Genomic DNA, 10,765 nt, shown 5'->3' with positions numbered 1-10,765 from the left:
CACACACATTTATATGTGTGGGGGGTGAAAAATATAACAGATATTTTTTCTATAAGTATTTTTAGAGTAATACTAAAAAATTTTTCTATTGTATATATAAATAATAGAAAAAATATGTGTATATATATTTATATATGAATGTATGTATAATGTAGAAATTTTTTATATACGCAATTATATTTTCATATTACATATATAAATATATGATTATAAAATTATATATTTATATATTTTAAAATATATATATATATATATTATAAAAAATATAATTTTATATAATAATAAATATTAATTATAAATTATTATATAATTTTAATATGTGTGTGTGTGGGGGTTTGTTGTGTGTGTGTGGGTGTGTGTGTGGTGGTGTGGTGATTTGCATAAATAATGATACATGTTATAAAAGTATACAAAACGATTTTATACAGTGTGTCTGCGGTATGTGTGTGTGTTGGTGTGTGTGTGTGTTTTTGGGTGTTTTCGAAAATGGAAAGATTTACTTTTTATGGTGTTTGAAGCAAAAAACTGAGAAAAAGGAAAAAGTAAAATGTACCCTATTTATAATTATAAAGATCACAAATTTTAAAGAAGAAAAATCCCATAAAGTCGTTTTTTATATTTCTTGGTGAGTTATTACAGCAAGAAAAGAAGTGTCCATAGGAAACAAACAGTGGTGAGTTTATATTTCAAAATATGAACGCTTTCTAGACGATTGTTTCCAACGAATTAAGTAACAATTCAAGGTCACTCGGTAACTCAAAACGTTGTTATTCTAACCTTTTCTATTTCTCGAAAACATGTGCCGCATGAAAATTTTTCCCAAAAGGAACCTTTTACACCCAAAGTACTCCCCTTTACATACAAGGCAATATATGCACATTTTTCATATCCGTTGCAGAACTGTACCAGATTTACGCAAGTACGCATATTGTACAAGGCAAATGGTATACTGGGATATATATTTCCCATACAAATTATAAACATTTTTGCAATGTATGAAAACACTAATACAAGTAGTCTGATACTCGCAATAACCTTGATTCTGGATTGCGTCACGTTCCAATTAATAGAATTTTTTCTATTTTGTATGGGTGCCATTTTATTTTGATATAACTTGGGAACCAAACTCCACATCTTCAAGTAACAAGCAGCATTTGAAAGAGGAATGAATATAGTTCCTCTTGTAATTAGATGATAAAAATTTGTTGAAGGAAATTAATAGAAAATGAACAGAAACATCTCCATTTTTTCTCTCCTTTGAAAGAAAAAAAAATCGATCCTGTACCCGCTATACGCGAACAGTTATCTAAATGTTGTTGGTATTAGTTGCGCAGAGATTGACCTTTTTTTTTGGGGGGGAGTATTTTTAAAATCGTAAAACATTTTTTTTTTTTTTTTTTTTTGGGGGGGGGAAACTAATAATAAAAATTATACTAATTACGATAATAATAAGATAATGATAATAATAATAAAAACAATGCTATTAATAATTATGATGATAATAATGGTAATGAGATTATTGATTGATTGATTTTTAAAACACCCCGGGGTCTTTAGCGGCGAATCCCTTGTAGGGGAAATTTTAAAAATATAAAAATTTTTTAAAAAATCTATCAACAAATATCTTAAAATAACCAAAAAATTATTAAAAACAAAGCATAAAATTTGCTCAAAATTAAAAAATTATTGCATAAAATTTGATAACAAATTTTATTGAAAATTTTAGTTCCTAAGGAAATAATAAGACCTTCGTGTCACAATCCCCCCACAAAAAATTTTTGAGTGAATGGGGGAGATAAGTACTCGTTTTTGGGTTTTCTGAGAATTTTTGCACATCTTTCCACTACATGGCGCCCTTTAATGGCATTTGGCACCCCTCAAAAAGTGCTTACTTTTAGCTTCATCGGTCCAGAGTCATTTCTTGTGTCCCCGATTTTTAGTAAATTCTTTTTTGGGTTTGGGGGATGCGGGGTCCCCAAAACCCCAAGGGTCATCTCTAATCTCTCGCAGTTTTTTTTCAAAAGGGTATCCCCCCATTGTTCCCTCCACTCCCACGAAGACTACGGGGTTCAGGTCGGTGTGTGGGAGAGAAAAAGAGCACACAGGGGAAATGGCAGCTCCCTTTGGCCTTCGACCAGGCGCCTTTCCCCATGATACCAACATGTCTGGCACCCAATATTTTTTTTTACGTGTTGACATCAGTGAAGCCAATCTGAATCATCCTAACTGGATGTGATGATTTTAAGTTTTGTTTGTTTCCCAAAGGCATTACGAGTTTCACAATAATTACAAAAGAAGGTAAAGATCTTATCATCTTAACTGCCAAGGGTGGTGTAACTCTGCAGTAAAGATCGAGGATGTAGAGAAAAGTCCCAGATGCAGCTTCCTTCTGCTATGCTGCAAAGCCCAACCTTTTTCAGACTTTGAACCATCTGTATTATTGCAACTGACTTGGTATTAGAAATAGTGAAAAAATCTCTCTCTGATTTCCCGCTTGGATCTCCCCTTTTTCCCCAATACCGACCAAATCCAGCTCATTTGTTTAGTCCAAGGGGGGAAGGGGGGAATTTCCCAACACCAGAACCTTAGGGGAAATTTAAATCTAGATCTTCCACAAGTTTCCCTCATTCTCCTCCCTAGATCGACTACCCTCATGGGGGTTGAAAACCAAATCTGGATGGGGAGATCCTGGAAACCCTTTTTGTAGTTTGTGTAGAAATTTAGGTTCATGTTTTCCGGGAATGAAGAGGTGTTCCCCGAGTCCAAAATCCAGGAAAACAGGGGAGTTGCAGATGAATAAGCTCACACCCATAGTCAAGTTAATACGAATAAGTGTTTGGTTAAAGCCGAGAAGCATTGTGGGGTCTGCCCCCCAAGGAAAATGTGAAAGAATCCGCAAAAAAACTAAGTGCTTTTGTACCCTTTCATTTTTAAAATGTTGATGTGAGGCACCCATGAAGCCTTGACTCAAAATTAGACCCAAGTATTTCACCTTTTGGAAAAATTTGCTTTGGGGTTTTCCTCCAAAATAGAGGGAAGGGATGGAATTTTCCTCGTTTGGGGAAATATAAGCCTGGTTTTGTTTGGAAAAAACTTGAAACCATGGTATGATGCCCACTTACAACCTTTTTTATTGCAATCTGCTGTTCTGCAACCGAAAGGGGTCCCGAGATACAGTTAAAGTCACCAGACAAATACTGACACAGCACTTGGAAAAAAGTTTACGATGTCATTATAGCAATGGCAAACAGGGGACATTTAAAGACACCCCTTTGTGGCCCCCTTCCAGCGATTTTCAGGCTAAAAAAAAGTTTCCCCCCCGAATCTAAACTTCTGTTAGTAAGGAAGCTTTGTATGTAGGAGGAAATGCTCCTCAAAAAACCCAAATTCATACACTTCAGAGTATCCCATGCTTCCAAAAAATTTTGAAAGTTTAAAGGGAAAGAAGACAGTATCATGTGACGTCGCTGTGCAAAGGAATTCTGTTTAGCAGTTTCCATCCTAAAAAGGCATCTTTGGTCGATCTCAAATTCAAACCCTATTGTAGGGTAAAACACTTTTTCCTTTTTCAAGCAACATGTCACCGAATTTTCCCATTTCCCCATCGGGTTGCAGATGAAACTGGGGGGAAAAATTTAGTCGAAATTTCAGGTGTGGAAGCATTTTTGCCAGGTTTTGAAAAGGAATGTTTTAAGTTTTTTCCACGTGGATGGCACGTGCCCTCCCTAAAATTTCCTTTTAAAATAAGCCCAAATAGGAATTCGGGAGCTCTCTAGTAAGTGAGAAAATCTTTTTGGATGGAATACATCATTCCGGGGGAAAAGTCTTACGGCAGAGTGGAAAGCAGAACCCATCTCCTTGCGCAAAAAGGGCAATTTTAGGGAAGTTTGCGGAGTCCTACTGAAGAAGACATGGATGGTTCCGTAGCCCGATGAGGGGAGAATCAGAAAGAAAGAGTCCAGAGGAGATCTCTGCCATGGATTTAGCTAGCCTTTTTGCAACACCTTTTTGTCGTGAGATTAGCCACCCATCTTAGAGCAGGCGTGACAGGGGATTGCTCTTTCCAGCGATTTTACGCACCTTGTTCACCCCATGCTAAGGGGGTCCCAGAGATAATCGAGGGAATACTTCCACGACATCATCTAGCCTCCTTTAGCAATGCCTGGTTTGATTGGGTCTTTTTGAAATTGAAAAAGGTTACAATGCTGGGTCATCTTTTCAACTGCCTTAATGCAATTTTTGCTCTGACAGCTTGTGGCATCATCAGCCCACCATGGTACGGGGGTCAACGGTACTGCCCGTATTTTGGAAAGGATGCTTCTCTGCAAGGTGAAATCGTGATGTGAAGTGTTTAACAGCATCGAACACACGGGAAAATCATTCACAGATCCTTGCAATATGCATTTGATTAAAAAAAATTCATTGCTGTTCAAGTCGCCATTCTGCACCCCATTGATGGAATACATTACCTCCTGCAAAAGTTTTGGAAAAGTGGCGTTTCTATGTAAGCCTTCCATGACCTGCTAAGTGAAGTTCAACTGGAATCAGGGAGCCTATTGATAGGTCTTATGGAGAAGTCCCATTTGAATTTTGGGAAAAGTGGGGAGGCACTGTTCAGTAAAATGATCTACTCTTTAAAAAAAGGACTCCAAGGCCCTTCTCGTGTCTCCCCCGAGGTGATGCCGACCATTGAAACTCCCAAAAAGGTGAAATGGATGTGGCAATTCCAAGATGGGGAGGAAGGGAGATGGATGAACCGTGTAAGGCATGTCAAGCCCATTTCACAGCCTTCAACTGCAGGTTGTTGCAGGTGGATGGGCCGGAAAGGGGAAATCCCAAAGTACCATTACTACTACTTTCATGAGGTCCATTTTCAGAAGTCCCCTAAGGGCTTTAAAAATTGAACTCTCAGGAAAATGGGACGATTTTCCCCCGCAAATTCTTTTAGGATACACAAACTGGATACATGAAGCTATAAATGTTTTCAGTTCTTCCCATTTTGATGAATTCCCCGGGCAGCCTTTGGGTTAGGGTATCCCGTTCTTCAGATTTCTTCTTCATAAGGGGTTTTTGGGAGCACCTGTGGTAAAGGGGGGTCCACGCTTTAGGCGCCTTTCCAGATCACGGAAGTACCCTTTTTAAAGGGGGTTTACATGGGAACTAGTTTCCACAGGCTTTCCCTTTGGGCAGGTAGTTTTTTTGCCTGGGCAAAGAACGGACCTGAGCCTTTGCTTCAGGGGCATTTGTCAACAGCAGAGGCCCCTGTGGATGTGGGGCGCTGGGAGTCACCACTGGGCCCCTGGGGCCCTTTCCCGGGGCTCCAAAGACCCAAAAACTGAGAGGAGTCTTTTGAACAGGCTCAGGTTCCTTTGCCTGGGCAAAGGGGGGACCTGAGCCTTAGCTTCAGGGGTATTCTACCCGCAAGGAGGACCTGTGGATGTGGTGGCAGCTGGAGCTGTCACCCTTGGGCCCCTTTACCTTAATGATGCTCCCAAAAAAACCCTTTCTTTTGGGGAGGAACTCCCCAAAAGACCCCTCATCCTACCCGTTTCTGGGGAATTCACCAGAGGAGTTTTTAGCAATTTGGGGGCGAGGTTTTGAGGGAAATGGGAGAGTGTGTGCGTAAGAACACTGGAGGGCAAGGGGGTTGGGGGGAAGGAGGATGGGCTAGAACAGAAGCAAAGGACTACCTGGCTGTATAAAAAAGCACACGGGCCCAAAACTTTGCTCTGGAAAACAACTTTCTCCTTGCCTTTTTACCCAAAACTTTTTTTTTAAATTTGTACCTTTTTTCATTTCTTTGATGAAGCTTAGAGCTTTTTTGCGTGGAACAGCATACTGGACCGGACAGTTTTCATCCCTTGAGCCGTTGTACCACACTTTTTCACATACTCTTGGTTGTCCATTTTTTTAAAACGGCAAAGGTGGCCCCCATGCCCATAACCCTGGCAGGAAACACCGCATAGGGTGGGCCCTATGGGTTTACCTTGAGGGGGTACCAGCCAATAACTATTTTGGAAGGGCTAACGTGTTAAAAGAGGAGGAGAGTGGTGCGATGGGCCAAACCAAACTTTTTTCAAAAATTTACGCCACACATTTTAAAACAGTTCCTCTAACAGTTTTCCCTCAGAAACCCATCATTTCCCCACATTGAGAGGTTTTTTTTTAGGAGAAAAGAAACGAGCCCCAGGAATGTTGCAAGCCAACCCCCAGAAGTAAATCTAGGAAAAAAACCCAACCAAGCTACCATTCCTGGGGGTGTGAGGATCACTTGACATTTTTAAATATTTTCGATGTACTTTAAAAATATCAAAAAACCCTCATTGATACACCATCAATGGTTCACTACTAGGTACTTAATATATGAATACTCTCAATTTACCCGGGAAGATTTTCCTTTTGGATTGAGGAGGGCTTTTTTCTTCTTTCCCGGTTGGGGTTCCCGGAACCCTTCCAATTCCCATTTTTGCCCTTTGGGGAAACTGGAAAAATTCCAGAGTGAAACATGTGATGTTCCCGTGGGAATGGCAGGGGATTGCGTAGGGGCGTCAGGGGGAGAGCTAGATCTTTGTAAAATTTTTAAATCATACAAATTAGAATTCTTCATTTCCCCCCCACCCACCCCCGATGGAGCCCAAAGAGGGGCTTTGTTGGGGGTCAAAAACTCCTAAAAACCCCAGGGGGTAATGAGGAAATATACGCAGACTATTGCGTACTGAGGCAGTGCGGGACCATGCGCTACGCTGAACAGTGCCTTTTGACCCCAGCCCTATTGACCAGCCAATTGACTTGACCCGGCCTTGATCAAGCCCCCCGTTAACCCGACTAGAGGACCAAAGAGGGGTGTTGTAGTGCAGGGCGCAGGGTGCATATCGCTCAACCCCCAGGACTCCTGTTCCTTTGGAATACGGGTGCACCATGGGAAGTTTTTCCCTGATCCAAATGGAAGAACCAGGGGTGTGGCACCTCCTCTCTCATAGGCCTTGGGTGCCCGGAACCCTTTTTTCTATCCCCCATGGGACCCCTCCAGTATGGGTAAACCCCCTTTGGGCCCGTCACCAGATCATTGGGACCTCAAGCCCCCCCACCGCGGCAAGGCGGCTTCTGTTAGGGGGGAGGATCTTGGGAGTGCCTTTTGAAGGGTTGTTTACATATGGAAAATAGTTTACAAGGGTTCCCCTTTGGAAGGTAAATTTTTTTACGGGGGGGGGGGGGGGGGGGAAAGGACAGACCAAGCCTTTTGGGTTTAGGAGCATTCGTTAGCAATGGAGGGGCCCCTCTGGATGTGGTGGCAGCTGGGGATGTCACCGTTGAGGCCTCTGGAGCCGTCTGAGGGGTTTTAAAGACCCCACTCTGAAAGGAGCTTTTTTAACAGGCCAGGATTTCCTTTTCCTGGGGAAAGGGGGTACCTGACCCCCTTTCTTCAGGAGATTTGCCTAGCAGCAGAGTCCCCCGTGGGTGTGGGGCAGCTGGGGCTGTCACCTTAGGGCCCCTTTTAGCCTTGACTGATGGGTCCAAAGACCTACTTTTGGGAGGAGGAGTTTCCCCAATGCCCCCCCCTATCCCTTTCTGGTGGAAAAAAACTCACCAGAGGCAGTTTAGCATTTGAGGACGAGGTTTAAAGGTAGTGGCAGAATGTGGTGTAAGAAGATTGGGGGACAAGGGTGGGGGGAAAAAGGGGTAGGGTAGAAACCGAAGCAAACGACTAACTGGGTGTACAAAAGCACACGTTTCACGTCGCTTTGCCCTTATACAAACTTTTTTTCAAATTTGTACCTTTTACATTGCCTCGATGAAGCTTCATGAGCTTTTGCAGTGGTAACGCATACTGGACCTGGACAGTTGTCACTCCTTTATGACCTGTTGTACCCCACTTTACACACCTTGGTTTTCCTTTTCTTTAAAACAGCAAAGTTGGCTCCATGCCCAAACCCCGGCAGTGGAAGCACCGCAAGGTTGGGCACAAGGCTTTCCTTGAGGGATACCATGCCAATTAAAATGATTCTGGAAGTAATAACGTTTCAAAAGTTAGGAGGAGAGCTGGTGTCGACTGTTCCAAACCATCAACTTTCTTCTTAAAACGTTTTACTGCCATACATTAAAATTCTTTAGTTCTCCTCAGAATACTTCATCAGGTTCGGGAAAAAAAAATTTCCCTTACACTGATTGAGTGTTTTGTGAGGAGAACATGAAATTTGATTTGATCACGTTGATGCACCTCAACTACCCACCGATATTTGATAAAAAAAAAATAAAAAATCAAAAATTCAAGATCCATGATTGATACACCATCAATGGCCCTTCTCTACTAGGTACTTACTATGTGAGATACTTTCATATTTAAAAGGGTAAGATTTCCTTATGGATTGAGGAGGACTTTCTCTGGTTTGGGAGTCAACAATATGTAAAGTTCCAGAGGCAATGTCCAGGGGTTTGCATAGGTTGTCAGGGAGAGAGCTAGTTCTTTGTAAATTGTACTCAAAAAATTTGAATTCTTCATTTCCTCACCCCCTCCTCCCCCCACCATGGAGTCCGACGAGGGGAAAGCTATAGTTGAGGCTCAAAATCTCCCAACAGTCACGGGGGTTTAGTAAGGAAATATACGCAGAAACTAGCACAGTACTGATGGCAGTCGAGGAACTGAACAGTGCCTACTTGACCCTGCCATATTTGACCAGCCGCCCTGATTTGACCGGGCTCTGAACAGCCACCCGTCTAACCAGAATAGAGGACAAAGAGGTGTGTTGCTAGCTGGAGGCTCAGCGTGCAGCATCGCCCAACCTCCAAGACTCATGTAATAAAAAGATTATACTGGCTATGATAAGAATAAGATGATAGTAAAAATAAAGAAGTAAATAATCATAATCATAATAAAAATAATAATAATGTAATGGGAATGATAATGATTATGAAATAATAACAATAATGATAATAATAATGATATAATAATAATAATAATAAAAATATAATAATAACAATAATAATAATTATACAATAATAATAATAACAATAATAATAATGATAATAATAAAAATAATGGTAATGATTAAAATGATGATGACGAAGATGAAAATAAGATAATGAAAATAAAAAAATAATAATAATATAATTATTATATAATTATTATTATAATAGTTAATATGATTATTATTATTATTGTTATTATTATTATTATAATCATGTTATTATTATTATTATTTATTATTATTATTTATTGTTATTATTATATCATTATATTATAAAACAACAACAATAATAATAATGATAATAACGATAAAAAAACAATAATAATGATAATAACGATAATAAAAAAGAAATAATGATAATGACAATATTAAAAATAATAATGAAAAAAAAAATATTGATATTGAAAACAATTATTATTATTTATACCAGCATCAATGATAATAATGATATCAAAGGTAATATTATTTACTTACAGTAATAATAATGAAAATTTTTGTCATTTTTCTATTTAATATCATTAGTATCAGTATTATCATATTCACTATTTGTATTTTACTATTTATTACTATGCTATCATCACATCCTCATCACTCTGATTTCATTATTCTTATTATTGTTATTATTTTTATCACCATCGTTATTATTATCATCATTATTATTATTATTATTATTTTATTATTTATTATTATTATTTATTATTATTATTATCATCATTACTATCACCATCGTTATTATTATTATTTCTTTGTTATTACATTTTTATTAGATTTTTTATTTTTTGTTATTATTATTATTTAAATTATATTATTATTATTATTATTATTATTATTATTATTATATATTATTATGATTATTATTATTATTATTATTATCATATTGTCACATCATCATCATCACATCATCATCATTATTATCATTATATTATTATACTTGTATTATTATTATCATTATTATTATTATTATGACTACTACAATTATTATTATCATTATTATCTTCATGACCCAATATTATTATTTCATTGTTAATATCATCACTACCATTATTTTTTCCCCTATTATTGTTGTTGTTATTATCATTATTATTATTGTTGTTATTCTCACCATTTTTATCGTTATCATTATTTTCATTTAAAAATTTTCAGTTTTTGTTAGCATTATCATTACTGTTTTTAGCATCTCCGTTATTACTATTTATTATTGCTATTATTGTTTTGTTATTATTGTTATTGCAATTTTATTATTTTAATGTTTTTATGATTATTTTCATTATAATATTACTATCTATATTATTTTTATCATTAGTTATTATTATTGTTATTATATTATATTATTATTTATTATTATAATTATTTTTATTATTATTGTTATTATTGTTATTATAATTATCATCATCATCATCATAAAATTACCATCATTATTATCTTTATTATCATTACTGGTATTGTTTTTTATTAGTACTTATTAGTATAGTATTAGTATCGTTGTAATTATTATTATAATAACAGTAGTATCGTTGGTGATAATAATGATAATATATATAGTAGTAGTATCATTATTATTATTTTTACTATTATTATTATTATTATTTTTATTATTATTATTATTTTTATTATTATTATTATTATTATTATTATTATCATTATTTTTTTTTTATTATTATTATTATTATTTTATTATTATTATTATATTATAGTATTATCATTATTATCATTGTAATTATTTTATTATCATTATTATTATTGTGTTTTCATTGTTGTTATTTGATTTTTATTATCATCATTATCATTATTATCATTAC

Source organism: Penaeus monodon, chromosome 39 (genome assembly GCF_015228065.2).
Source record: "Penaeus monodon isolate SGIC_2016 chromosome 39, NSTDA_Pmon_1, whole genome shotgun sequence".
Lineage (NCBI taxonomy): Eukaryota > Metazoa > Arthropoda > Malacostraca > Decapoda > Penaeidae > Penaeus > Penaeus monodon.
The sequence above is the reverse complement of the archived record's forward strand: the minus strand, read 5'-3'. Positions refer to the sequence as shown.